The sequence below is a fragment of the Musca domestica genome, unplaced genomic scaffold (genome assembly GCF_030504385.1).
Source record: "Musca domestica strain aabys unplaced genomic scaffold, Musca_domestica.polishedcontigs.V.1.1 10, whole genome shotgun sequence".
Classification (NCBI taxonomy): domain Eukaryota; kingdom Metazoa; phylum Arthropoda; class Insecta; order Diptera; family Muscidae; genus Musca; species Musca domestica.
The window spans coordinates 9,588,664-9,613,624 of NW_026712115.1; the positions used below are offsets into that span (position 1 = coordinate 9,588,664).

Consider the following 24,961-nt stretch of genomic DNA (forward strand, 5'->3'; position numbering starts at 1 on the left):
TAGCCCGACGTCATGGAAGTGGACGGAAGAAAACAGCAACATCACCAGAAATGGTTCGAAGAGTAAAGAATCAACTTGATCGAAATCCGCGTCGCAGTGTCCAAAAATTTCTCGTGAGCCGAACATTTCGCAATATTCCATTCGGCAAACATTGAAAAAAATACCAAAGTGTCGATCACCTCAAGCAAGCTCTTCGCCGGGCATGGGCCAAAACACCGCAGAACAACATTCGGGCAGCGTGTGACGGTTTCATTGGTCGTTTGAAGGCCATAATTCGTGCCAAAGGAGACCAATCCGAACAGATCCAAACTTAATCTAAAATTTGACGCTATTTCCGAGATTTTGTGTTTTCATTTAATAAAATTAAAAAAAAATAAAATTTATGGCGTTTGACTCTGTTGCAGTTTTTTTATCTCTAAAACTAAAAAACGACGAGATCCGGGATATAAAAAACATCCACAATTTTATAATATTAAAAAATCGTTGATTAAAAAATTTAAAGATTGAAAAAGTCCACGATTTAGAAGTATTTACGAAATGAAAAATAGGTATGCCAATTTCGAATTCTATATTTTCTAAGCCAAAAATATTGAAATATAAGGAATTTGGTAAACTTAGGGGCCAATTAAACGTTTCATGTGAGTTATGCAAGTCTTTTGAAAATATGTCAGAGATACGATAAATTTAATTTGTGTGGTAGAAAAAATAAGAGAATAATTAACTCAATGTTGACTATTAGATTATTCAAGTTAGTTGGGAAGTATCCCAAGAATTTTTATTTTTACACCATAAATTGTTCCTAAAGTAATATCATGCTGTTAGCTATGGAAAATTTTACGATACTGTCCCGTAGCCAGTTGTTCGGGGAGTGTTCCACTGCAACATTATCTAAAGTATTTTCTATAATGAAGACTAGGATACATTGTTTATTTTCTATGGACCACTCGATAGTCTTTTAAATATTTCATATTTGGAATTTGGAAACAGTAAGTTCCCTCTATGACAGTTAATAATTTGAAACCAATATCACATTTCCTTTAAAAATTCTTAGAAAGAAGTTCATTTTTAAAAAGGTAGACAATTTAAAAACTTTAAAGGAATTCTATTCTTAGCACAACGGAATTGCCCATATGATTAGAGCATTGATAAGTAAAAAACAAAACATATTCGGCCAACAGCCTTGGCATGTGCATAATTTGCGTGCAACAATGAAATAATGTCTTGTTATGGCAACAATTTGCTTTGAAAATTGAATTGAATCTTCACACCTCGCTGAGATAGTTTTTGCGCGCGGTTAAGGCACAAAAGATATCCACGACAAGCGAAACACAAATAACTGTGCCTAGTGTCCTCCAATGGGGCCCACACAAAACAAAGTGGTTGCACTAAGTGAATGAACCAACCAACCAGCCGATTGACCGACCAACAACTAACTTTAGCGGATGTTAAAATATTGTCATCATCCGCATCATCATCATCTTCGTCGTCGCAGAAATGCTGGTGCTGTTCATTGAAATGGATGAAATGGATTCATGGAGGCAATATAAACTCCGAGTGTAGTTAATGGCACTTAGCCGTTATTGTTAAACAAGTGTTCTTTGTAGTCCATCCAGGCGAAATGTTGGCGATTTCTGTTGACCGACCAACAACAGACCACTGCATGTTTATTCATGGGATGTGCTGATCATCATCTCGTGATAATTTAACACTTTGAAAAATTCCTCTTTATCTTCATCAAGTTGCGGTTGCGGTGATCTGTTGGTTTTGTCGCTTCTTTTGTTCGAATACATTACAAAACATGTGTGATTTTTGTCAGAATAGTGGAATTGTTGTAGCATTGAATTGTGAATTGGTTTTGTGTGAGTGCGATATTCAGGGAACGAGAGCGTTATGTAGTCAGTAAGAAAAGGATGCAAATCGAGTGTGGACGACTCCATTATACTCTACTTCATAATTGCCAATTTTTTATGATTTTTTCATATGGTAGGCATATACAGGGTGAGATGAAAAAACTGCAACCAACTACAGACTGCTGTCATTTCTAAGTCACTCGTACGACGGCTGTTAAAATTATTTCAGTGACAGCTTATATTGTTTACAGGCGTACAAAAGCATTGTGGTGAGAATTTTCCAGAAAAAAAGTTATTCGTGATTGAATTCAAGGGTGATAGTGTGATTTCTTTATATTTGGCTGGATAACCACAAGTGGCTATCGTGAGAGCACTCAAGCATTTAAATGTGAATAAATCGTTTGTGTCTCGTGCCACCGCTCGCTACCTTGATGCTGGTAGCGTAGTCCGACGTCAAGGAAGTGGACGGAAGAAAAGTAAAGACGTGACTTGACTGAACGCACTGAAAATATCGCAATATTCCATTCGGCAAATATTGAAAAATGAGCTCGGGGTAAAGCCATTGAATTCCAAAAAGTGCAAGATCTTACACTGCAACAGAAAGAAAAATGACTCAAAAGAGCTAAAGTGTTGCTTCGCTTGGCCGAAAGTGGTGAACTGTCGAATTTTCTCCGATGAGAAAACATTCGTTGTCCAGCAGTTTGTAAACAAACAAAATGATCGTGTTTACTTGCCAAATGAAAATGTGAAAATGTGCACCTTCGGTTGGCCACCAGATCTCAAGCGCCGGCCATGGTAATGGTGTAGGCCGCCATAACAGCCGATGGTCCGCTCGTATTAAGCGACCGTGACATCAGAATAAATGCCGAATATTATCGTGAAAATATTCTGGAGGGTGTATTAAAGCCTTGGGCACGCATACATTTTGGCCGCAGACCTTGGACATTCCAACAGGACGCAGCATCATCGCACTCAACACGCGCCACCCAAGAATGGTTACACAATGAGATTCCTCGCTTCAGTTTCAGCGCAAAATGGCTACCAAAGTCTGCGGATACTAATCCGTTGGACTATTGTGTCTGTAGTATTTTGGAATGCAACGTTGGCACTAAAAAATACAAAGGTGTCGATCACCTAAAGCAAGCGGTTCACCGGGAATGGGCCAAAATACCGCAGAGCAACATGCGGGCAGCGTGTGACGCTTTCATGGGCCGTTTGAAGGCCATAATTCGTGCCAAAGGTGTCCAATTCAAGCAAATCTAAACTTATGCTTTCATTTAATAAAATTTAGAAAAAGTAAAAATTTATGGCGTTTAACTTTGTTGCTCACCCTGTATTCTTGATGAACGCAAAATGCAAATTGGTTCAGCCATGTCCGTCCGACTTGTGGAAATCCATAATAAGATGTTCTTAAACGCTGGGTCTGGAATCGAATTCCGTATAAATTAAATTACTCACTAAAATCCTCACAGCGTCAGGTCCTATATTCCTTAAACTTTTAGTCCTGACTTCTATACTTATATAATTTTTTCACAAATCACATGCATCAGCAGCTTCCTAGATTATTTCATTAGAATTTCTTTAAAGAGTTTTATAACAACATCATTTGACAAATTACAAACATTAAAATATTATAACAATAATTTAATGCTTAGTCACCGACAACAGCTGTCGTTATTTTAGCCAACCAGCCAACTTGCCAGCCATTCAAGCAAACAGCCATCCTACCAACCATCCAGCCTAACAACACGACTTAGGGCATGCACTTAAATGTGATGTTATTTGTCTTCTTGAATGCCAATGCAGATGCAGTTTGTTCTGTCAGCATTTTACAGCCTTACAGCTGAATATGCATTTGCTGTCTTTCGCACAAATACATTGACAACTAGTAATGCTTATGCTAATGACGACTTATGACGGCAGACGACAAATTAAAGATTCCCCTCACCAAGTCATCGATGCCAACGAGAGGTAGAGGAGGGATACAAATGCTTCGACAGCACATCAACAAGTGAAGAAACACATTGCCAATTCATGGTCACAACAACGTATAAGAAGGAGCCAAGAGACAAGAAGACTAAGACTTACTTGCACACATAGCTGCAGGACAAGCAAACAGAAATGACTTGGACAAAACGCTAGATGATGTTCGTACTGCCCCTAAAAGCTTTTATTGTACGTGAAATTGTGCAACGTGCAACAGCATGAAACATGTGCATTTTATTTTCCAAGAATTACAGCTTACATTGGCGGGTAGAAGGCCACAAGTCTTTTGCCAATGCGTCTGTGTGACCGTGTGAAGTGCAACCATGCAAATTTTGTACCATCTAAATTAAGTGAGTATGTGTGTGTATTTGCTTAATAATAATATGCGTTGTCATAACACATGTGTAGGTATGCATGTAGATATTGATAGCTAGGAAGACACTTGTTTTGTCCAAACAATGGTCTGGAAAAAACACAAGTGTTTTATTCTTCATCATAACTCTAGGTCAGCGTTTTGCATGTAAATAGAATTATGTTTTGAATATTATTTTTCATGAATAATTATATATGGATTGGGCCCAAACCTAACCCCCTAGTTTTTCAGACCATGCATTTATTCTAAGCTCTTAGGACTGACAAGCAAAGCTGATAATATAATTGTTCAGAAATGTTCTCAAATAATAGTCCTAAGAATTTTAAACAACTAGAACATAACAACAACATTTTGACAGTAAAGGAGGAATCAGTCGTTTAAGTATGCCAAGTAAATTTATATTACTATACTCAGTTTGGGACAAACAATTTGTAACATTTCGAAATATTATTCCTAGAACCAAAAGAAGTATACTCGTAAGCATATCTCGAAGAGCTCAGTTAATCTGCCCAATCTTCACACAACTTTGAATGAATGTTGCCAATGTTAGGGTCAGAATAAAAGCTTATATTTACAGGATGCAGAATTTTTGCCTGATTGCAGTCGCTCTATAGGTGGTAGTTGCAGAACAATCGACGCGAAATTTTGCCAGAAAGGCAGAGCAGAAGCCTTACATTTGGGATGGTCATCAGACAATATTTATTTTAGATAATATTTAGCGAGTGAAACGGACCATAACTTTTGTGCGACTTTAACCGAGTTATCACTTGTTAGTTAGTTTAAGTGTTCGGACTGAATGATAAAACCAGAGTTTGTCGTAAAACAAAATAATTAGTGGCAAGTGTATTTGGGAGGTTTTTTTTCTATAAAACCCCGTTCAAGATCGATGATATTAAATATCGGTTCCCCACATTTGTTACATCCCCCATTAACTCTCACGAAATGCGAAATAAGACTTAAATTTTATTCAAAATTCCAGTATAAATACAAAAATTTAACACATTGCAAACACGGCATAAAATATTTCACTTCTGTGATATCTCTCACAAACCGTCAAAATTTTGACAAATAAACAAGTAAAAAACAGTTAAGTTCGGCCGTGCTGAACTTTTTATACTCTCCATAAGTTGGAAAATAACTCATGTAAAGATATGTCTATTAATACCGAAATTTCAGTATTCTCATTGTATCCCCGAAAAAGAGATCCCAATTTAGTACAGAATTTATTTTCTTCAACTAATGTTGCTTGCGTAAATGAGCCTTTTCCGACCTCTCTCTCTTGCCCTCTCCTTTGTGAAAACATCCCAAAAAAAAATTATAAAATTACAAGTATCGCTACTTGTTTTCTTTTTTATACCCTCCACCATACTATGGAGGGTATATTAACTTTGTCATTCCGTTTGTAACTCCTCGAAATACTCATATCAGACCCAACAAAGTATATATATTCTTGATCAGCGTAAAATTCTAAGTCGATTTAGCGATGTCCGTCTGTCTGTCCGTCTGTCTGTCTGTCTGTCTGTCTGTCTGTCTGTCTGTCCGTCTGTCTGTCTGTTGTAATCACGCTATCTTTCGAATGAATTGAGATAGATGGCTAAAATTTTGCACACATGTTTATTTTTCCAGTAGGCAGGTTAAGTTCGTAAATGGGCCATGTAGGTCCACGTTTTCATATAGCCCCCATATAACGGTACCTCCCTATATTCGGTATTTTGATGATTTTAGCGACATTATTCACGGGAATTGTTTCAAATTTGGCATTTGAAGTTTAAAATGGATACTACACTATAAGACGGAAAATTGTCTGTGCAGGTCCACGTCTTCATATAGCCCCCATATAATGGTACCTCCCGATATTCGGTATTTTGATGATTTTAGCGACATTATTCACGGGAATCGTTTCAAATCTGGTATTTGAAGTTCCAAATGGATACTACACCCTAAGACAGAAAATTGTCTTTGCAGGTCTACGTCTTCATATAGCCCCCATATAACGGGACATCCCTATATTCGGTATTTTGGTGATTTTAGCAACATTATTCACCGGAATTGTTTCAAAATTGGTATTTGAAGTTCGTTATGGGAACTACAGTCTGTGACAGAAAATTGTCTGTGCGGGTCCAGGTCTTCGTATAGGCCCCATATATCAGTACCTCCCTATATTCGGTATTTTGGCGATTTTAGGTTCAATACCCACCGAAATTGTTAGAGATGTGGTATTTGAAGTTCGTAATGGATGCTACAGCCTGTTACAAAAAATTGTCTATGCTGGTCCAGGTCTTCGCACAGCTCCGATACAACGGCACCTCCTTATATACGATATTTTGATGATTTTAGGTACATTATTCACTGTTTATTTCAAGTTTCGAATTTGAATATGGTAATGGCTTATGACAAACAATGCCTATGTATGTCCACGTCGTATAGACCCCAATATAACGGCTATATTCGGTATTTTTAAAATTTTAAAAGAATTTTTTAAGGATTTTATTTTTTAAAAATTTCTAAATTCGTTGCAAATGGTGGAGGGTATTAAAAGTTCGGCCCGGCCGAACTTACTGCTTTTTAACTTGTTAACTTCTAAACTTATCAAGTTCTTAAAATTTGCTTTATATCCTGAAAATGGAATGGAACGGGTAAAGCGTTACAAAAAGCAACGATAATCAATTAAATAAGTTACGGTGTTGGCTCATGGTATGGCGTCCGAAGGAAATTCTGATTACATGCGGAATAACTTTTGAGGATAAAAGACTGGAGCTAGACTCCATCAGTGCAATTTTTTAACCGGATTTCAAACTGTGCCCGAGCTGAATTTAACGACGATCCCACGAAATAAGTTATTTTTATGAACTCGAAATGAATAACCCTTCCCAACATTTTTAAAAGGCAGGATTTGATCCCTAATTATCCTAAAAGTTTGCACGACGACATTTTAAAAAATGGCAGGAAGCTCGTTGATTTCAATTGGTGGGATTCTAAGGGTCCTTCAGTCATTCTCCCCGTGTCTAATGTAGGCGGATTAATTATGATGTCTAGGGTCTCTGGGTCTAGTTTATAGCCATTATATCTTTCGGCTCGAGCTTCCTCTTAATCCAAGTGTCCAATTTTACAGGTATAAATCTGGTAAATCTGCGAGAAATCTTGCCAATAGTTTGAAGACGATAGCTCAGGTGTGGTCACAATGCTGTACAACATAGTTATTGGCACATTCCGTTTTGTATTTGAATTAGTTGGCACCAAATATAATTGTTGTGGAGTGCATTTTATGGGTGCAAGAGACTTAAATACAATTTCGGATGAAACATATGTATGGGACCTATATTTCTTTCTTCAAGCCGGAATGCGAAACATATATATGGAAACTATAGCTATATCTGAACCGATTTTCCCCAAATTTGAAATACTTGCTTTTGGTCTGAATTCGATCGGATGTTCCAGATTCCATCCCATTTGAACGAATATAACACATATGACGCACAATAACATTGAAATCGGACGAAAATATGTATGGAAGCTAAATCTAAATCTGAACCGATATTCACCAAAGTTGCCAGACACATTTCTGGACTAAACTTGGGCGTGTGTGCTAAAATTCATTTGAATCGGCATGATATTACGAATTTGTGCATAATACTTATGAAGAAGACACTATTAATGGGGGCTACATTAAAATCTGATTCGATTATCACAGTAGGTTTCGTCCTTGGGCCAAACAAATGAATTGTGGAAAATTTCATTTCAATAAGACAATAAGTGCGACAAACTGTCGGACATGAAAATCGACTCAGAATGTGATTCTATGAAGAAAAGGAATTATAGGTCTATTTCGTTCAAAAACATAATACCCTGTACCAATTCTAAAATGTTATCAACCGTTAGTCACCAGATATGGGACACTGCCGAATCCACAATACCTTAGTATGCAAACCCCATAAAAGTACATATTTTGAACAGATTAAAATTCAGCCAATTTAGTACATATTTATCATCATTCAAAAGATTAATTATATATAAAGGTACTATCCAGATTAACCCATTGTTGCCTAAATTATTTGAGAATGACTTACAAATAAAGCTCGATAAAACTATGGGAAAGTACAAACTCCCTTAAATGTTTTTTTTATAAAATCTGCCCAAATAATTGAATATTATACTGAAGATTTAACCGTTGAATTATAAAAAATGCTCACAATATTTGCTAGAAAATGTAAATTTCAGCTTTTTGTATTAGGGGGTGTTAAAAGTTCAGCCGGGTATGTTAACATTTTAAATGTTTTTCGTTTTACTCAATTCGTTAAAAACTGCATTGCAATTCTTTACCCCAAACTTTTCATACATTCACATGAATATTCCGAATTATGATATAAACCTTTTTTTTAATACAGGGGAAAAGATAACTACGGCAATTTAATATGCATATCAGTTGCCATAAAAAACATAATTCACAATCAATCGGTACCGACTATGAACAGATATCTATTGTACGTGTGATGTACAAAAATTTATGCTCTCAACAAGTTGCACACCGCTGCAACCTATGATACCTATAGGAAATTGTACCAACAATATTCGTGGATTCAGGAAGAACCCCAATTGAGAAGTCTAGGTATTATTTATTTCTCTTTCGATTGCACCTCTGGCCCCGGTGGTTGCCCAAAGGGAGACCAGAAACTTGGTGCCACAGCATGTGCCAATATTGAAATGAAAACAAATGTTAAAATAAATGCGTAATGCCGCCATGCACCCCATACACACACATAGACACACTCGAATCCAGTTTCTCATCGTCATGGAAATAGGCACTATGTATTTCATGGTTTGTTTTCTTTCATTTGCATCCCATATGGAGAATAGGTTTCATATTCTCATAGATAGTCGCCGTGGCGCAGTGGTGTACTTTTCCTTGACTTTGTGGCAAAAATAGCAACTCGCTATCGCCAAACTATGGGGAGTTGATTTTAGAAATCGCCGGCAAAATGTTGAATAATAAATAAAAGCTACGTAAAATGAAAATGGAAAGTTAAATTTATGACTCTGTCGAAGATGATGTTATTGTAAACCACAATAAGAATGCAACAACAAGGACAACAACATATTCAAATTGTGGCTGTGTCTTCGCTCCTAGAAGTTTCACATGTGAGGACATGATGAGCTACGTGCAACCGGTACGCACGAGCAGACGGCTGTGATATGATATGTTTTTCAACAATATCCATAGAATGTGATACACATACCTACATACACAGAGAGCGTGGTGCAGAAATTGTAATTTATGCTTTCGAAGCTGATTAGACATAACGACGCAAACACACAGCTCTTGATCGGCAGAAAATTATACGAATCTAGTTCATTCTAAACAGGAAATGAAAGCTTTAAATGGTTATGTAGAGTAAGCGATAGTTGTTTATCGTCATTACCCAAACATGTCTATAAATAAATTATAAATATAATTATAAAATTTCATTAAAAATTATTAAATGAGAGTAAATTTCACTCGAGACTATAAAACATCATAAGATATTGGAAACAGAAGCTAATTTTGATGGGTAATAAAGAGCGTGATCTAAAGGAAGTTGTCTTTGCCGGATCGTTACACTTTTACATACCACACGTTTTTGTCCACCAAGCTACAATAAAAATTTCCCGAACATATAAGATATATTTGAAAAAGTTTTGTATGACATGTAAAAACGCATGGCTGAATTTGAAATTCGAAAATTATCGATAGCGAATGATTATAAAATACTAGTGCTTCTGTGGGAGTAACACAAGGGACACGATAATAACACTTATTATTCACCTGTTTCTTGATGATCTTCTCCAACTATATTTGTTATATAGGTCTCTGTTGGTGTCTGTGGTTAAGATATGGAGCTGATTTCGGAAGTGAGTCCTATATTTGTGCGAAAACTACTAAATGACACTAAATTTGGTATTGTGTGAAGGAATAAGGCTAGAATCCCGAAGTTTGTTGTTTAGGCTCTGAAGTTGTCAGCAGTTAAAATAAGGAGGTAGTTTTGGAAGTGCGTCCTATATTTGTACGAAAACTACTAATGACACTCAATTTTGTATTGGGTAATGGAATAAGGCTGGAATCCCGAAATTTGTTATTTAGGTCTCTGTTGGTGTCTGTGGTTAAAATATGGAAGTGGTTCTCGAAATGGGTCCTATATGTGTACAAAAACTACGTCCTATATGTGTACGAAAAACTAAATTTGGTATTGGGTGAAGAAATAAGGCTGGAATACCAAAATTTGTTATATAGGTCCCTGTTGGTGTCTGTGGTTGGAAATGCGTGGTCTGTGGTTAAGATATGGAGGTGGTTTTGGAAATGCGTTATATATTTGTATGAAAACTACTAAATGACACTAATTTTGGTATCGGTTAAAGGAATAAGGCTGGAAATAAAAAATGAAAGTCCATTCGATTGTTTTTTACAGTTATATAGAACCTGAACCCATATTAACATTTTCTGAATATAATATGGCTTGGATCTTAAATCCCAATATGACTTGGATATTGAAAACCAATAAAACACAACCAATAATTCTTTTATAAAAACTTGTACAAACTTATGCAAATTGAGTTCGAAATTTTATCTGAGAACTCTATATACATCAAGTAATGAACCAATATAAAATTTTTCTCCAGGAAAGAGTTTTTTTGAGAAACTAAGTCGCAAAGTTACAACTCATTCGGCTGAAAATTTTATCTCAAAACTTTAAAATACTTAAAATCATAGTGGATACTTTGAAAAAGATTTTACTTGATGTGAATCCGAAATGAGAAATTATTGCCGATTTAGATGGAAATACCGTAAACTGTGGGGTATAGACCTACCTTGACATGGGCATTTTTTAATACCAATTATTATCAGAATAATACAAAATTTAAAGCTCAACATTAAATAATATGGACTGTATCTTATTTCTAACCCTCGAAACAGCGTGTATAAGATAGAGAAAAAGAAGATAATAAAGGTGGTCCGGGTTCCATCCGAAATTTTAAATTTTTAGATATTTTTAGGCGATTTAGAAATTGTTTTGAAAGACATTTTTGGCTTCGTCGGTGTCTTTCCCCAGAGCTTGCAACCATGAGAATCCAGTTTTCGAAAGGCTTCTGCCGGATAAGTTTTATGTCACAAATGGATATTAAAGATACATTTTTGACACAAAATATGTTAGGTACGGGGAGAAATTCAATATTCAAAGGAGTTCCATTTAAAACTGCAACTATCAGCAGAATGTGTGCAGTTATACTGTCTATAGCCCCCATAACATAATCGAGAACATATGTAAACAATTTTCTGCCATCAGGGGTAATACCCATTACAAGCTACATGTACAGAATTTGAAACAAACCCCTATTAAAACTGTGACCAAAATTTAATTTTCGAATATCGAGATGGTTTTTAGGTGCAACTCTTCGATAACACTTTATTCATACTCAAGTTTTCGAAAAAGATAACAGAAAAATTATTACTTTTTGCAGCAGAAAGTCTTCAAAATCTTTCGATTTGAAGTTTATCGATGTGTTTATTAGTTAAACCCCTGCACAATGGCTCCACATCCATTTTTTTCTATCCTAAACTATTGTAATGTCTTTTCATAGTAAAAATTAACCACCACCATATCTAAATCCAAGAAACTAACAGTGACCTTAATATCAAAATTTCAAGATTCAAGCTCTATTCATTCATTCAACTCAAAATCTTATCACACGCCTACGCACCAAGACTGACTTGCTTCAGCCTACTACTACTCTTTTATAGACTTTAGGATGCACTTCAGTCTCACAAGCAAAGATTCGTAACATTCTAATAAAGGTATTTTCTTCCCATAAGGAATTGTCCACTCCCCAGGCTTCTAACCACACTTCGCGTCATAGTATATTTATAAATAGATTTAAGTCATTAATTTTCTTAAAAATGTCTATCACAAATTGATACCAAAGTTTGTTTTATTGTAAAATTAGATAGGCATCACTTTCTTGTACAAAAATTCAACTTTAAACAAGTAAAAAAGCAGCTAAGTTCAATCGGGCCGAACTTTTCATAACCTTCACCATTTCGAATGAAATTGAAAAATTTCAAAAAAAAAAAATCCGAAAACTATCATTTAAATGAAAACCGTTATATAGGGACTATACGAAGACGTGAACCTGCATTCGAAATTTTTAGTCATAGGCTATAGTGCTCATTACGATCTTCAAATACGAAATTTGTTACAATTACGGTGAATTATGTCGCAAAAATCATGAAAATACGGAGTATCAGGAGGGACCGTCATATGGAAGCTATACGAAGACGTGGACCTGCATACGAATTTTTTGCCATAAGTTGTAGTACCCCTTAAAATCTTTCAATACAAAATTTGTTACAATTACGGTGAATTATGTCACAAAAATCATGAAAATATGGAGTATCGGGAGGGACCGCCATATGGAGGCTTTTCGAAGACGTGGACCTGCATACGAATTTTTTTGCCATAAGTTGTAGTAGTTTCAATACGAAATTTGATACGATCCCGGTGAATAATGTTACTGAAATCGTCAAAATACCGACTATTGGAAGAACTGGATATACAATTTTTTGTCATAGGCTGTAGTACCCATTACGAACTTCAAATACGAAATTCGAAATAATAATAATCCTTTCATAGGCTCAAGCACTAAATTTGGAACAATTCCGGTAAATAATGTCGCTAAAATCATCAAAATACCGAATATCGGGCGGTACCGTTATATAGGAGTTATACGAAAACGTGGACCTGCACAGGCTATTTTCTGTCTTAGGCTGTAGTATCCATTTCAAACTTCAAATACTAAATTTGAAACAATTCCGGTGACTAGTGTCGCTAAAATGATCAAAGTACCGAATATTGGGATGTACCGTTATGTGGGGGCTGTACCAAAACGTGGACCTACATGGTTTTAAATACCAAAAATTCTGCAGACATAATTTACATTTGAGTAAAATTTTATCAACCTACTTCATTTCGTTCGGAAGCTAGAGTGATTTCCACAGATGGACAGACGGACGGACATCGCAAAATCGACATAGAATGAGAAATGTGGCTAAAATTATCGGAAAACGGAGGCACATTAGGAGAATGTTTCGCCATCGGAGTTTGGACCTATTACGAATTACAAATATTACCTTTTAGATAAATTAGTTAAAAATGTGTCATAAAACGTCGAAATGCCGAATATCCGAAGAAACCGTTATCATGGACACAGTGCAAACTTTTGAAATAATGTGGACTGTATATTGACAGACAGACGGATGGACATCGTTAAATCAACTTAGAATTTATGCTGATTTAAATGTTAAGATGTTACAAACGGAATGATAAATTGAATATACCTTCTTCACCATTTTAGAGGAAATAAATAAGCTGAAGCAGATGGTCCCTGCATTCACATTGTAATATAATCATTTGGATGAGAGATGTGCAAAGTTTCGACAAATCAGATACTTTTTAAGCTTTTCATAAGATATCCCACATTCACCTTGGAAAAATGGCCATTTTCCAGACTTATGATTATTTAAAAAAAATACCCCTTGCGAATCTAAATTTGATAGTATTATTAGGATATGCAAATGTTCATAAATAATCGAATACTTCTTTTTGACCAGACAAACGGATTAAAATTTGTGTGATTCTTATCAAAGAATAGGTAATTCTTAGGCAAAAATCATCTGAACATATCTGAAAAATGTTTGAAGATTACTTTCTTTTCGATAACGCTCTCAATTTTCTTGGAAGAAAAAAATCAAAAAGCGATACATTTTGACATTTGACCCCCTAATAACTACTTGAGCAGGCCGACGTTAAAAATGAAATTTTTTCAATTAGCGAAGGTGACGGAATGCCATACAAATGCATTATAGGGCCTTTTTTTCTTAAAAATACCAATTTTTCGTAAGTGATTTTATCGTACAGCACTGCTTTAGTTTTTCTTTTTTACTGATCGCAATAAAATTCCGAACACTTTTCATTTCAACAAAGCTACCCTTTTCTATAAAACAAAAATAAATATCTTTCATATCTTTTGTTTCATAGCGTTTCACCAATAAATCACTTTTCGACAGCCAAGACCTTGAAACTCTGTTATCTATAATGGCAATTAAAATCAAGTAGATTAACTTTTGGTTTCTAGATTACCGATGCAATAAAAAATTAGGCCTGAACAAATTACTTCCCAGTAATTTATGTATCCGTTTGATGTTACATTGTTGCACTTCTAAAGATGTCTTGAATTGACTTTTGGATACCATAAAAAGTTTCAAATTACAATGGTGTCTACGCACAAACAAACATAGATACTATAGTATCTGATCACAAACCGGCCATTCAAGATGGGCAAAATGAAATAAGCTATTTGTACACAGTGTTGGATTTTATTGATTTTGCAGCAATGGTATGCCGATTTCTAGAGATATCATGATAAATTGTTAGTGCTATCGCACCATTACCTCTATGTGACCGCAATCGATGTGGAAAATGGTTTACACAAACTTACCTGTAAAGAAAAGAGAGAGAGAGAGAGAGAGAGAGAAAAGAAATAAAACATTAATGATTTAAAACATTTTAGTTAAATTTATTTGTATAGGAGATAAAAGATTACACGCTTAAGTTAGCTATTTGCCAATCGGATTAAGCCATGGCTGATTAAATCACTTGTCGAGTTGTTATTTTCATGGATGTTAACAGCGATAAGTGGTGAATAAATGCCTCGGAGGCCATAACGTTTATCTTAATTTGCAAATAGTTTCCCGCAACATAGAATTTTCATTGAAACTGTGGAAAACCAGAATTGAGCTGTTCAATAAATTTATTAACCTCCAAAATGCCGACAACAGCTTTATTAAAAAGAAGAAGAAGGAGAAAAAAGCACACACAATAGCCATGTCTAACCGTCTACCACCCCATCCACACAGAGCGAGAGTTCGAGTAGTAGGAGCAGCCGTTAAGGCATATAGCCATAACAAAATCCGCATTAACAGACATGGCAGACATGACGAGCGTTTGTATAAAATAAAAAACCTCATGCATTCCGCCACTTGCATGTTTCTTTTCTCTGCATTTCTTTTCCCGCCAGACCGTCTGAAAATTGAGGCCTCACATTGGCCATTTGGCCACATTAACAGGCAGCACATTAAGAGGCGTTAAGTGTACAAGATTTTCACATGTTTAGCTTAATGTATTGCTAAACAGACATAGTCTTCGTCGGCTTTTGGCTGATTTAATGCAACGCATTAAGCCAGCGTTATATTGATTCTCCATCAGACACATACACATACACGCAGATCTGCACTCTCTTGTTGGCATGGCAATAAATTCAATTGACGTGGATTCCATACCAGTCAAATCAAAGAAAGCTGTCTGTCACATGCTGCCAAGGAAATGGCAAATTCTCGCCACTGGAGAAGAACCAGTTGTAGATTTGTTTTTTCTATGTAAAATCAAAATTAAAAAATTTTTTAATCATTAAATCTAAAAAAATAAACACCCCATTATATCAAATGATTTTTATAGGTAATTAATTAAAAATTATTTATCTATTGATGTATTTATTATTAATGTCCACATACGAATCTACTCGGCACAGGTGTGTTTTGTTTTGGCAAATGAAAATTGAAAACACAAACACACTCCTGATCCTAAATGAGAAATCTGTGGCGGAAAAACCAGTTGATTATCTCTCTCTGATACAATTATGGCAAGGCGGAAAATCAAATGCTGGCTTAATTAAATGTAGTTTTGAACATGTCATAAATTTACACAATTTTTGTGTTTTATTAAAAAAAAAAAACAAATCTAAAAACAAAAAACACTCAACATAATTATCTTGCTTATGAGTTTTTTCGAAATGTTTAACTGTAATTGATAAGGCAAACGTGTGTCTGTGTGTGTTGCAAATGAAATTATATGGCGGCAAAAAACAAAAGACTTAAGACACAAACCCGTATTTTGTAGGAAATATGATTCTGTGTTGAACACAACAAAACACAACGAAAACATTGAGTGCCGATAAAGAAAAGAAAAACAACAATTGGTATTTGTATCTTGGTGATTCAATTTCATAGTTCGCTTTTTTATGATATGTTTTGTATTTTTGCAGTTCGCTTGAGTGGTTTTTGATAGTAGAATGGCGGCAGGTGTTTGATAGATGCCTTGTAGTTGTCGGATATGTTTGTTGAAAATATAAAATATAATTCTGGTTTTCCAACCCTCTTGTCAAGTATGCCAAAATTATTGTGTGAAACAATAACTTGACATTGAAAATTTAAATGAACCATTGTTTTCGACGTTGGTAAGGTAAATAATTTATAATCTTATGCCTTCAAAATTAGACTGTTATCTTTCTTCTATATCTATAAAAGAGGAAAATGTTTATATGTTTGATTGTTTGTTTGTAATTTAAGGACTTGAAAACCGTTGAACAGATTTTCCTGAAAATGTCCATGTATACTGCAAAATCGACTGAAAGTAACATAGGCTATGTACATTTTTGAAATTCCACTTGGAACTGGAGATATAGCATCAGAATCGGAGGTACCTCCCAAAAATTTAGATTTTATATGTATATATCTATTGATCGATTACAGATACAGTCTCCAAATTTGGGATGCGTAACGGAATTTGGAACAAAAATTTGCCAAATTATATTGACATCGGTTCAGATTTGGATATAGCTCCCATATATATTTTCGGCCGATTTCAAGCATTTGATGCACCAAACATGCTATGTAACCCCAATTTCAATGAAATTTGAAACGTGTGATGGATTTTATCTAAAAAATTGATTTCCCAAATTATATTGAAATCGGTTCAGATTTGGACATAGCTCCCATATACATTTTCGGCCGATTTCATGTATTTGGTTTAATGAAATTTAAAATAAGTAACGAAATTGGGAGCAAAAATGAATTTGTCAAATTATATTGAAATCGGTTCAGATTTGGATATATCTCCCACATATATTTTCGACCGATTTCATGTATTTGATGCACCAAACACGATATGTATGTCCAATTTTAATGAAATGTTCGATTGCAATGAAATTGGGAATGTGTGACGGGATTTTGATAGGAAAATAAATTAGTCAAATTATATTAAAATCGGTTCAGATTTGGATATAGCTCTCATACATATTTTCGACCGATTTCATGTATTTTATGCACCATACACGATATGTATATTCGATTCCAAAGAAATTTGGAATATGTGACGGGATTTTGATTAGAAAATAAATTAGTTATATTATATTAAAATCGGTTCAGATTTGGTTATAGCTCCCATATATATTTTCCGCCAATTTCACATATTTGATGCACAAAACACGATACGTATTTCCGACTCCAATGAAATTCGGCATGAGTGACTAAATTTGGTACAAAATTAAATTTGACATATTATATTCAAATTCGCTCAGATTTGATTATAGCTCCCATATATATTCTCGGCCGATTTCACATGCACCAAGCACGATATATATGACCGATTCCAATGAAATTCAGAATGTGTGGCGGAATTTGGTCACAATAATAAATGTGACAAATTAATTGGAAATTAGTTAAGATTTGGATTTTGCTCCCATATATATATTCTCGGCCGATTTCACACATTAGACGCACCAATGAAAAATGAAAGGTGGGCGGAATTTGGTGTAAAAGTAAATTCTATAAAATTATAATTAAATCGGATCAGATTGGGGAATGATTTTAATAAGAACCATTGGTCCACACCGCTCTAGGCTAACACTAAAAAACAACACAACGATTCATTTGAAAAACGCTTATTACGGGGAAGTATGTTGCTACCTCGAATTCACTAATTTCAATAGAAATGCCACTCAACTTCAAAAGATTGTAGTTTCCTGCACGCTTGGTATTTGCTATGAAATAAATAAATCCGAAGGACAAACCCTGCGTGTATGCATGTCATGTTACTGCGTTTTTATGGTTTTGTTTATTTACGCATTAAAATATTGCAATAAATTTTTTTTTAGTTTGAAATTTGTTTTTTTTTTTTAACCAACATATATTCGTAAATAAAATTTTAATGCATATAAAATCAAAAGGGGTAGCGAAGCGCACCGGGTTCAGCTAGTAATATTATATAATATTCAAAAACAAAAAAAAGAACGGTAAACATTTGCAAATTCTCAAAAGTAAGTGAGATCCTATTTTTTAAATTTCTTAATTTTGAGATATCCAAAGTTGGAAAAAAATTGGCTACACATTTCAAAATGGTTTAATTATTTCCAATTTTCCAATATCGGACCTGACTTACAAATATTACAATATTAAAATAAAGAAATAAATCATGCAATTACTTCTTTTTTGTGTTGTGTTCTTCAAAATTTTGATCATCCTTTTTAGAAATACCAGATGAAGTAAACTTATATATAACTATAGCATTTGAGGAATACTTTACTTCATTTAAATTTTTTTATGATTATTTCCAATGTTGTCCCTTTATAGAAGGGGCACTCAAGCAGAATACGGCATAACTTCTAGCTATCTAAAGCGTAATAGAAACTTTATGATGTTGTCAAATTATGTTTTGTTGTCCTGACCTCTCCGAAATGGTACCTTTTATGACATTATTTTTACATTTTATATTAAAATGTAAATTTTTGCTAGTTTCCTCAATCTCTACAAATGGTTTCCAGTTGTATTTCAAGGTTCGGCGCTGATATGGAATATTTAAGTTTTCAACTTTTTATAGCATTGGATCTATACAAACCATCTCTACACGGAATCTAATACTAAAAGAAAAATTAGAATGTGCAATTTTGCTATTATTTAAAATGTTGAAAATGCTTGGGGAGACGAATATTTTGATGTACGAAGTTCGATTTGAGAAATTTTTTTTAATAAGTGATTTTTAAGAGTTATAGGAAAGTTAAAAAAAAAAACAGATAAAACTCAGGGAATTCATGGGAATTTTATTTGCATTGACGGTATGGTCTGTATAATTTGAGAATAAATTCATGTAAATGTGGAGGGCGACTACGGCTTAAATGATCCATTCGCTTAGTTAAATGTTGGCATATTCTTTTCTTCATTTCGGGCAGTACCGCAATGTTGTCTTCCAATGCATCAATCGAAGAAGGTTCGCCTGTATAGACATGAGCTTTAACACAGCCCTACAGAAAATAGTCTAAAGGTGTTTTAATGCACCATCTAGGCCAACTGACCAGTCCTGAACGCGAAAAAAAATCATCGAAATCGTCCATTATTTTATGGAAAATGTTAATTTTTTTGGAGGAAGAGTGTACCAATGTCTCCACCTTTAAACTCGATATGAGATCAACTCGAAATGTCCAGAAACAAAGTTCGTCCAAAGAGTCATAACCCTTATTTTGGTTAGTTATATTTTGGTTGCATTATAACATATATCACATTTTAATCTAGACTCAGATCCTAAAAGTGGTTCATTTATATTGTCCAAAAATCTGTTGTCTTAACGGACTTTTCTTAGTCAGGTTAGATATGTTGGCTAGAGAGGGAATATATCATTTGATACCGCCAAAACGTGCCTCATCGATATAACGGTTTTATACCCTAGTTCTCCTTGGATCTAATCTGTTTCAGGACATGTGAGTCCTCTAGGGTGTCCGTCTGTCTGTCCAGCTGGTGTGCACGACAACACTCCGATTTGATCCAAACTAGGTGCGTTCTTATTTTATTGTTACATGCGAAAATGGACAATATCGACCCATTCCATCATGTACCTCCCTCACAACGGGTCAGAATTTTGAATAAGTATAAATTTTATAAAATACGAAATGAGCATCCGATTCTCTTCTACCAACTCAAGGCCTAGTGTAAAGACTAATGACTAAAACTCTTATAAATGCGAAGTAATATTAATATTTCTATTAACAATCGACAGACACCCATTTATACAAAAAAAGTGTTAGTTACATAATTATTGGCCCTTGGTGGCAGTTTGGTAAGTACTTAGTTCCTTTGACATGTCCACGTAAAAAATGGTTAAGGATGCTGATTTTAAGTAGCTTGTGGTGCCGAAATTGACTTGCAAAATGTGGACAGATTTTAAACAATTTTTATAAATTGGAATGTTTACGCCAAAAATCGGGAAATGCCATTATATGGGATCGATATCAAATAAATGGTTTATTTTTGTTGGAAAATTTCGGCAGGTCGGAAATATATCTTTGAGAACCTGATTCGCCAAACTTCTGATAAATTGGTTAAAAACTACATCTTAATCCTTAGACATACTTAGAATCAGTAGGTTCCACTAAATGGAACCTATCAACTTAGAATAAATATTTAGCTCTCTGAAACATTCAGATAACAGAAATAATCAAGAGGTACCGTTACAAGGGTCTAAACATAATTGCGATGCGATGATTGCAATGCTAATCATGTAAGACAATACAAATTGTTGAGCCACAGTTCAAAACTCCAGATAACACAATGTAGTCTCCATTTTGATTCAAACGTCGTTTTAATCGACTTAGACCGTGCTGAACGTTTTTTTTTTTTTGTCTAAACAACGAAATAAGAATTTTGTTGTAAAATTTGTAAATATGTGTAGTAGTTCGCATATAAATCCAAAAAAATTTGTTCATTTTTTTGTGTATTTCTAAACAATTGGTGTTAGGGTTTTTTAAGGAGTTTTGGCGGATTTTAATTGTGATACTTCTTATCCTTTAATTTCCTACGATGAATAACCCATGAAAACATGGTAAAACTTGACTCAGGCTACCACTCCAGTAAATTGTTCGTCTCCCAATCTTTACCTTTGACTCTGAAGCCCTGCTCTTAACTATATACGGCCAGTCATGATCTACAGGGAATTTTGGTTTCCAAAGTTTGGGACAAAAGTTTCTGTAACATTGTTTCAATATTTTATATCAATTCATCATTATAATTGGGTCTCATATTTTTGAAACATCTTTTACCAACTGACTATATTCAAACGCTCTAAGCCCCCAATTATGAATTGGGTTTATGGGGACCGGTTTGAAATTATAAATTTCGCACAATTCGACATTGTTTGCTCTAATACCAGTGTTAACAATTAGAGCAACACAGAGATAACAAGCCGTAAACATTGAAATCCAAAGAGAGCAAAACAAATGGGGCAAACACGCAATAAAGATAAAACGCGAACAATGAAATATATGGAAGGTAATAAAAACAATGCATGTGTGTGTGTCCAATACACTCACTTCTCAAGGTTGTGATTGATATTCGTACATTGTGAATGTCTGCAAATATTTAGAAGAAGAAAAGAAAAACAAAACAGATAAAAACGCAAATCATATTAATGTGTTTCAATTATATTCAAAGGGGGCAACGGCAAATTGGTTGGTAAAAACGTATAATTGAAGCAAATATTCGTATGAGTATGACCCGCCTTAATACTTATTATTTTTATAATGCAATAAAATCCTAATTGGATCAGACTGCAATACAAAGCAGTTATCTTAGTTGGTATGATGAGAATATACAATCCATCACGAAAACAAAGAATGCAAGAATTATCTGCGATAAGAAAATGAATCCGCTTCACAAAAATAAAACCAAAGAAAATTACAAGAAATAAAGAAGCATAATAAGTGGAAGTTTCACAAGTACTTCAAAGGCACATTTTCTTCAACAGGAATCAACAACATGAATTATGACAAACATTGTTAGCCCCAGTTAATGATTACAAAAATAAGCAAAGAAAACTTTATAATGCTCACTTATTTTATCTGAAATTTAAAGAATTTTGTTTTGCTTTTAATTCCAAAAAAAATTAGGTTAGTGGAACTTGATACTTTCGTGTAGGTAGTTAAAAGGCTTAGTAATAACAGTAAAATAATGGGAAGGTATAACATAAGCAGAACATTTATCAATCTTCAACTAGTGATAATATTGCCGGGGCTAAATATATAGCCGTTTAGGCTTTCTCAAATGTAATTTTTTATACATCCAGTTTTTCTAAACCAATCGAAAATAAAGTCAAATATCTTGTGTGTGTTCTTACAGATCTGATAAATAAATGAGAAACAAATGCAAAAACATATAAAAAATGAACAAAAAAATTCTCAAAAGTAATTAAAAATGTGGTATTATTTTATTTTGTGATTTGTCGAATGGAAATAGCGGTTAAATTCTGTAAAATGTAGACCAACAATTTTCAGCAGTCTATCACAACTCCTAAGGGAGATAGCTCGATTACAACAAATGGGCGGACAGACGAACCGACATGGCTAAATCGGATTAGAATTTTACGCTGATCTTGAATAGACAGGTTGAGATAAAAAAACTGCAACAAAGTCATATTCCATAATTTTTACATTTTTTTTAATTTTATTGAATGTCGGAAATAGCATCAAATTTTAGAATAAGTTTATTTTTGTTCGAATGGGCATGAATTATGGCCTTCAAACGGCCAATGAATCGTCACACGCTGCCCGAATGTTGCTCTGTGGTATTTTGGCCCATTCACGGCGAAGCGCTTGCTTGAGGTGATCGACACTTTGGAATTTTTATTGCCAACATTGCTTTCCAAAATACCCCATACACAATAGTTCAACAGATTGGTATCCGAAGATTTTGGTGACCATTGTGCGCTAGAAATGAAGCGAGGAACCTCATTCTGTAACCACCCTTGGGTGGCTCGTGCTAAGTGCGATGGTGCTGAGTGCTGTTGGAATGTCCAAGGTCTGCGGCCAAAATGTTTGCGTGCCCAAGGCTTTAATACACGCTCCAGAATATTTTCGCGATAATATTCGGCATTTATTCTGATGCCACGGCCGATTAATACGAGCGGAGAATGACCATCGGCTGTAATGGCGGTCCACATCATCACCATGGCCGGCGCTTGCGTTCTGATGGCCAACCCAAGGTGCACATTTTCAGCTGACCTCTTTGGCAAGTAAACACGATCATTTTGTTTTTTGTTTTTAAAGGAATTAATTTAACTAAAATATTCAAGTATTGGGTTTAATATAAGAATATTTATTTTTTTCTGTGACAGCCACTAAATATTTACTTTTGTCGGACATAGCACACAAATCGTAATACCACAATTACAATAAAGGATGATATGATTTACTTTACACAAATCTCAAATATAATTGAAATTTATAATATGCACAATAGTGTAGGATATTACATAGTCCGCATTATCCGACTTTTGTTCTTTCCTTTTTGGTTGAACACTACCTTTCGAAAATTCGCAAAACAATGTTGTCTTACAAGGAATATATCGTCAACGATCGTTAACCAGGTGACCATTAAGACTCTATTTCCAACGAACAGACCTTCAAAAAAGAACCAGCCAATTGTTGTTATACGAATCATGTACACCAACTCGAATGTTGCTCGGGAAGTTGTCGAATCCCGATGAGGGCTTCGGCTGATCATGATCCCTTGAAGCTGATCATAAAACCGAAACCAACAAAAATATAAGAATTCAAGGTTTGTTGCGACATAATTCGATCCCATGAATGACTGAGCCCCTAGAGAAAACTTCTTCATATACAGGGTGATATAAAAAAAAAAGGCAACAAAGTCAAACACCATAATTTTTACATTTATTTTTAAATTTTATTGAATGAAAGCAAAAAATGTTGGAAATAGCATCAAATTTTAGAATAAGTTTAGATTTGTTCGAATTGGTCATCTTTGGCACCAAATGTGGCCTTCAAACAGCCAATGAAACCGTCAGACGCTGCCCGAATGTTCCTCTGCGGTATTTTAGCCAATTACCGGCGAAGCGCTTGCTTGATATTATCGACACTTTGGTACTTTTTAGTCCCAACCTTGCTTTCCAAAATACTTCAGACACAATAGTCCAACGGATTGGTATCCGAAATTTTTGGTGGCCATTGTGCGCTGGAAATGAAGCGAGGAACCTCATTTTGTAACCATTCTTGGGTGGCGCGTGCTGAGTGCGATGGTGCTGAGTTCTGTTGGAATGTCCAAGGTCTGCGACCAAAATGTTTTCGTGCCTAAGGCTTTAATACACCCTCCAGAATATTTTCTCGATAATATTCGGCATTTATTTTGATGCAACGGTCGATTAATACGAGTGGAGAGTGACCATCGGCTGTTATGGCTGGCGCTTGAGTTCTGGTGGCCAACCGAAGGTGCACATTTTCAGCTGACCTCTTTGGCAAGTAAACACGATTATTTTGTTTCTTATCAAACTGCTGGACAACGAACGTTTTCTCATCGAAGAAAAATAAATTCGGCAGTTCAACACTTTTGGCCAAGCGAAGCAATTCTTTAGCTCTTTTGAGTCAATTTTCTTTTTGTTGGGATATAAGTTTTTTCACTTTTTGGAATTTCAATGGCTTTATCCCGAGCTCATTATTTAACATTTGCCGAATGGAATATTGCCATATGATCAGCTCATAAGCCATTCTTCGGCCACTGCGACACTGGCGATGGTACGAGACACGGAAGATTTATTCACATTTAAATGCTGGAGTGCTCTAGCGATAGCCTCTTATGGTTTTCCAGCCAATTATAAAGAAATCACACTATCTCGCTTGAGTTCCATCACAAATAACTTTTTTCTGGGAAATTCTTTTGTACGCTTGTAAACAATATCACTGGCTGTCACTGGAATAATTTTAACAGCTATCGGACGGGTGGTTTTGAAATGACAGCAGTCTGAAGTTTATTGCAGTTTTTTCAGCTCATCCTGTATAGCAAAATATATTCAATCTCTTATAGTAAAGAAGGGGATATTAGTTATACCGCTAA

At 34.9% G+C, this 24,961-nt stretch overlaps 1 protein-coding gene across 2 annotated transcripts in view; it reads right to left on the reverse strand.

The window, feature by feature from the left end:
• Window positions 1–24,961, reverse strand: part of LOC131800400 (protein prickle) — a 328,219-nt gene that overhangs the window by 66,277 nt on the left and 236,981 nt on the right. The gene's annotated exons all lie outside the window — the stretch shown is intronic.